General features: G+C 45.4%; 1 protein-coding gene across 2 annotated transcripts in view; it reads right to left on the bottom strand.

The window, feature by feature from the left end:
* GRK5 (G protein-coupled receptor kinase 5) overlaps window positions 1-6,371 on the bottom strand; it is a 241,360-nt gene that overhangs the window by 228,081 nt on the left and 6,908 nt on the right. The window lies entirely within an intron of this gene.

Raw genomic sequence — 6,371 nt, 5'->3', positions numbered from 1 at the left:
TTTGGAGACAGAGTCTCACACTGTCACCCAGGCTGGAGTGCAGTGGCGCAATCTCGACTCACTGCAACCTTCGCCTCCTGGATTCAAGTGATTCTCCTGTCTCAGCCTCCTGAGTAGCCGAGATTACAGGCACATGCCACCATGCCTGGCTAATTTTTATATTTTTAGTAGAAACAGGGTTTCGCCATGTTGGCCAGGCTGGTCTTGAACCCCTGACCTCATATCTGAGGTGTTGGGATTACAGGCATAAGCTACCATGCCCAGCCTCTGAAATGTTTTTACCTACCAAAAAGACTAGCAAAAATATCGAGGACCATGATATAGAACAGTTGCCACCAGGTGCCGAAGCGTAAACTAAGAGGTGCACCTGAAGACTAGCCCTCACCTCTGTAACCCATGAAACCATCCAAGGAAATCGGGTTTTTCCTTCCTAAATTTATATTTTGCTATATATTATAGAGAATTAAGCTTTAATTTGTAAAAGTCCCTCTAATTGGATACTGCTGAAGGAAAGCCATCTGGGGCAAGTATCTAGGCCTGGTGCATTCCATCCCAAGCAATGGTTAGTGGTTTGGAGAATGAGTGTGTGGCAAAATAACCAGTGGTTACTAATCATTATATATCACAGGGCTTGGCACCATCCATAAAGCCTCATCATGCTGGCCTCTTCCTCTCCAGAGAGGATTACAGAATTGACTGTTTAGAAATTTTTCCTCCGAGTTAACATACGTTTTCCTTGTCTTAATTGGATCCAGCCTCCCTGCCCATGAGCAGAAAGGCAATTTTTCTTTAACGATTACATCCTTCAAATGCCAGGTCATCAGCCATCTCTAGATCTGGAAGGATCCCACTGCTTGGCTTCCTCTTTTCTTTCCATTTGCTCAGCCTCACTCTAGCAGTGATGTGAAAAGCATGTGAAGTTCACATCCAAAGTTACCTTCGATTTGGCCAAAAAAGGGATGAGTGTTATCGGCATGAGACATCTCCACACAGAGCCTCAGAATTGGGGAGAACTGTTTGCCCCAAATGTTTAGCCTAATGCAAATATTTATTTCTTCCAAAACGACTAAAACAAACCACTTCCAAATTAGGGGGGAGGGGGAGTTTGCCAAACATTTTTCACAGTTAAGACAAACATTTGGAAAACATTTTGCAATTTGCCCTATAACCTTAGTTAACCTTTCTTAACCATGCTGAATCATTTCCTAATGTACCATCTATTGTGACACCAAGGCCATTTCTTGAGGATATCACTTTCTTGGCTCTCTTCTTCACCATCACATAACATAAATACAGGTTGAATATCCCTTATCTGAAATACTTGTGACCAGAAGTGCTTTGGCTTTCTGATTATTTTTGGATTTTGGAATACTTGCATTATATTGGTTGAGCATCCCAAATCTGAAAATCTAAAATCCAAAATGTTCCAATAAGTCAAGAGTGGTGGCATGCACCTATAGTCCCAGCTACTTGGGAGGCTGAGGCAGGAGGATCGCTTGAGTGTAGGAGGCCAAGGCTTCAGTGAGCTGAGCTACGATGGTACTACTGCACTCCAGCTTAGGCAACAGAGTAAGACCCTGTCAAAAAAAAAAAAAAAGAAAGAAAAGGCCAGGCACGGTGGCTCACACCTGTAATCCTAGCACTTTGGGAGGCTGCAGCAGGTGGATCACGAGGTCAAGAGATCAAGACCATCCTGGTCAACATGGTGAAACCCCATCTCTACTAAATATACAAAAATTAGCTAGGCGTCGTGGCACGCACCTATAGTCCCAGCTACTCAAGAGGCGGAGGCAGAAGAATCGCTTGAACCCGGGAGCTAGAGGTTACAGTGAGTGGAGACCGTGCCACTGCACTCCAGCCTAGCAACAGAGCAAGACTGTCTAAAAAAAAAAAAAAAAAGGCAAAAAGCTCCAATGATCATTTTGCATGCATCACGTTGGTGTTCAAAAACTTTCTGATTTTGGATTTCAGATTCTTGAATTAGGAATACTCAACCTGTGTAGGTAACATCAGTCACTCATTCTGGAAATATTTTTGAACACCTACTATGTTCCAGGAACATATTCATCAGACACACACATCCCCAATCTGTGACAGCAGCCTTAGTGGCATCAACCCATGACAGCACTTGGCTTGATAGAAGTTGGATGCTCAGATATCGTTTGCTATTCAAGTGGATGGCCCAATCTTTTGTCCACACTCCACCCCTATTCTTCCTAGAGCTAAGAGTTCCATCTCCTGGGATGTTACATATCCCAACAAGCTTCTCCTAAGTGTATTAACAGAAAACATTAAGACCAAGCAGGACCCATTTCTGCATCAGCCACTTAAAGCTGTTCTTCCTAGGCCATTTGTTGACCCTTCAACTTGTTTCCATTTCAGAAGCAGTGCTAAGACCCATGCCAGGATGGAATTCCATTTTCAAATGAGGTTTCACAAGACTTTTTATCAGACATGCAGAGCAATTACATTGGCTGCGTTCTTTCCATCCAGCAGTTGGGTAATTCTATCTCGCACCCCCTCCCCTTCCCTTCCTGTAGTGAGTGGTTAAGTTCAGAGCTACATCTTCTCTGTAGGAGCAGATCAAAGGCATAGCTTCCTGTGCCCTAATCATCAGGGAGTGACACCATGCTGCCTTCCCACCAGGATCTCAAGTCTGACAGTGGACCCCCAAGGAAGTGCATGGCTCTTACACATTCCCTCACCTCACAAAGCCCCCTGAAGAGCAGAGGTGCAACATCAACACAACACACACACACACACTCACACACACACACACACGAGTTGACATGGTTTCTAAATGCACATACTCAAGGTTATCACTGAAAAATGGCAAGGGATTCATCTGGAAAGAGCTTTTCTGGGGGAAAAGGCCACTTCAGACCCTCTGTTTGGGGAGGGATGAGGATGCCCTGCAATCTGCAAGGAAAACCCTCCTCACCTCCCCCTCTCTAACCCTCTCCTTGGGTAGTAAGTAAAGAAAGCTGCAGAGACCTGAGCCTACACATAAGGTGCCACTGTCAGGCAGAGGTTACTGAAAGCAAGAACCTCCTAACGAGTGGTAAGCGCCCAGGGAAGCGGGGTGCAGGGCAGATGGGAGCCATGTGTGGTGAGCCAGCAGGAACTGGCATGCCCACTGCCCACCTTCTTATATCTGCCAAGGAACAGAAGTAGTGTTGCTGCCAATGATGTGGCCCACACCTAAATGCCCATGACTGTCCCCACCCCCACAACCCATGAGGCTTCACATCCTGTCCCTTGGGGGCAATTCACCACGTTGGTCAGGCTGGTCTTGAACTTCTGACCAAAAGTAATCCACCTGCATTGGCTTCCCAAAGTGCTGGGATTATAGGCATGAGCCACTATGCCTGGCCATTTTTGTTTTTTGTAGTGATGGGGTCTCGCTATGTTGCCCATGCTTGTCTTAAACACCTGGCCTCAAGCAGCCTCCCAAAGTGCAGGGATTACAGGCATGAGCCACCGCGCTGGCCATGACTCCCTTTCTTTCATCTCAGTTTCCCCATCTGTTAAACCAAGAGTAACCTCTATGTGGGAAACGGAGGACAGGGCAGTAGACCAGCTGAGAAGGCTCAGGGAAGCCAAGGCACCAGGAGCTCTGTGGCCTCTGCCACTTCATGACAGAGGAATGTTCTTATCTGTTTGTCTTAGCTTATCTGTTTATCCTTGCTTTCTGGACGGCCCCGGAAATTGTCCTTGGGGTTCATTTCATCATTGCCTTTTTTAAAAAAATTCTTGATATTCCACAGATTACAAGTTCTTAGAAACACAGTAGGCCCTATCAAAATTGGCCTAGTTTATGACTACCTGCTGCCAGGAGGATGTCACCAGTTGACTCTGGTACTTCAGATAGAGTCCCTTGCTTCAGACACCAGAAAACAAGCAACAAACTGTTTTATTGTTGCAAATCCTTATGCTCCTTTCTAAGTGCCTCTAAGTCTTCTTAAAATGTTTCAAATCTCACAAGAAACAGTTTTTCAGGAAAAACCGTTTTTAAGTGAGTACAATTACAGTGTGTTTCTTTGGCATCTTTAAATAGACCTTCTTCCTGATATCTCCCTAGCTCAGAAACAATGAAAACTCTTAAAATGGTGTTGCCTGTCTTCACCCCCATGTTAGATCACCTGCCTGTGGAGATTTCTTTCTATTCTTTCTGTAGATCTGCCACACTTACGCAACTTGTTTTGTTTTGTTTTGTTTTTTAATAAAATGACCAATTTAAAATATCCCCACATTAAGAATTTCAAGAAGGAACATGGGCTCTGTATATGTCTATATCACACACTTAATTTGAATCAGGAAAGTCAGTTGCTCAATTTAGGCAAATTTTCCAACAAGATATGAAAAAGGGGGTGGAGGAGGATATGGTAGCTTACCCCCCCCACCCCTGCCACCATCCATGATTGTCCCTGACCTGAATTTCCCTCTTAGGTGAGTCGGTTCCAACTTCTAACCCCTGCCTTCACCCCTCCACCACTGTTCGGCTCCTCCCCTTCCTCAGTCTCTTCTTCATTCCCCGCTCCCCCTCCCTGATGTTCTCCTACCCATTTCTCCCTCTCATCGCTCTTCCTCACTCCCCGCACCCCTTCTCTGATTTTCTCCTTCTCCCCACTCCCTGCCTCCCTCTGCTTCTTTTAACTTTCCCTAATATTTCATGTCAGAAGTCATAGGTTATCACATTCACTAAAGGCACAGAACACTCTAGAGAAGCTCTGTCCCAATGAACCTTCTGCAATGATGGGAATGTTCCATGTACATGACCCAATACAGTGGCCACTAGCCACATGTGGCTGCTGAGCACTAGAAATGTAGTTTGCATGCTTCAGGAACATAATTCCTAACTTTAATTAATTTAAGTATAAATAACCACATACAGCTAGTGGCTACCACGTTGGACAGAGCCCCCAAAGAGAACCAGATGCCTTTAATCTTTTTGGTCATTCCCAGTGACAGGCTATATCAAAGGATATACCAAGGCCATTCCCAACAGAAAGCCAGAAAGGAAGACAGTCTCCACCGTCTTCACTCCAGAAATGCAGCCGGTCCACTTGCCCAGGCCTCTGCCCTGAACAACTGCTCTGCCTGGAAGGCACCACAGCACACCAGTTTTCCTCTTGGATCCTGTCATTCCTCAAAGGGTCTTCCTGCGATTGCTTTTAATGGCTTCCATTTCTAGGAACAGATCTTCATAAAAACGCAGTGTTGGCCAAGCATAGTGGCTCACACCTGTAGTCCCAACATTTTGGGAGGTCAAGGCGGATGGACTGCTTGAGCCCAGGAGTTAGAGACCAGACTCAGCAACATGGCAAAACCCCATCTACAAAAAGTACAAAAATTAGCCAGGCATGGTGGCGGAGCCTATAGTCCCAGCTACTCAGGAGGCTGAGATGGGAGGATCACTTGAGCCCAGGAGGTCAAGGTTGCAGTGAGCTAAGCTTGCACCACTGTACTCCAGCCTTGGTGACAGAGCAAGACCCTGTCTCAAAAAAAAAAAAAAAAACAAAACAAGCCCCGCAGTACCCCAGAAAATTGGCAGTTGTCTTCCAGATTCAGGTGTGTCCCTCAAGTATAACCTTTTAATTATGCTTAAATCACATACTGGTCCTTCAGACCACTGTCCAAATTCTAGGCACAGCAGAGTCAATACAGTCTACACAGCTAAGGAGGTCACACCCCATTCAGCCTCAGCTCTTTGGGAAAAAAAATCCAGCACTGCTCACACCTAGCTGACCAGTTAAAAAACGTAAAAACAGACCAAGTACAGTGGCTTATGCCTGTAATCCCAGCACTTTGGGAGGCCAAGGTGGGCAGATCACCTGAGGCCAGGAGTTTGACACCAGCCTGACCAACATGGTGAAACCCCATCTCTACTAAAAACACAAAAATTAGCTGGGTGTGATGGCAGGCACCTGTAATCCTAGCTACTCAGGAGGCTGAGGTAGGAGAATCACTCGAGTCAAGGAGGCAGAGGTTACAGTGAGCCCAGATTTCACCACTGCACTCTAGCCTGGGCAACAGAGAAGACTCTGTCTCAAAACAAAACAAATGTAAAAAGAGAATGGTGGTGCCCAATTGCATCTTTTCACTAATTTCATTGCATTTATCTAAGGCTGACACCCAAATGTCACCTCTGCACTGGGTCCTGTGACAACCAAATGCTGAATAAATAAATTTTACCCTCGTAAGACTTTCAGAAGACTATTCAAGAATGGTTTCCTCAAAATGAAAAATGGGAGCGGGGGAAGGGTTCAGTCAGGAAGTAAGGACTTTCTCTTTTAAAAGTAGCATGATATCCACAAAATGAAATGCTTCCTCCACTGTTTGGATGGTAATAAAAGGAATGGCATTGTCTC

This window comes from Sapajus apella, unplaced genomic scaffold, assembly GCF_009761245.1.
Source record: "Sapajus apella isolate SASKATOON/1434 unplaced genomic scaffold, GSC_monkey_1.0 scaffold13, whole genome shotgun sequence".
NCBI classification, from domain to species: Eukaryota; Metazoa; Chordata; class Mammalia; order Primates; family Cebidae; genus Sapajus; species Sapajus apella.
Note: the sequence above shows the minus strand (reverse complement) of the source record. Positions and strands in the feature narration are given on the sequence as shown.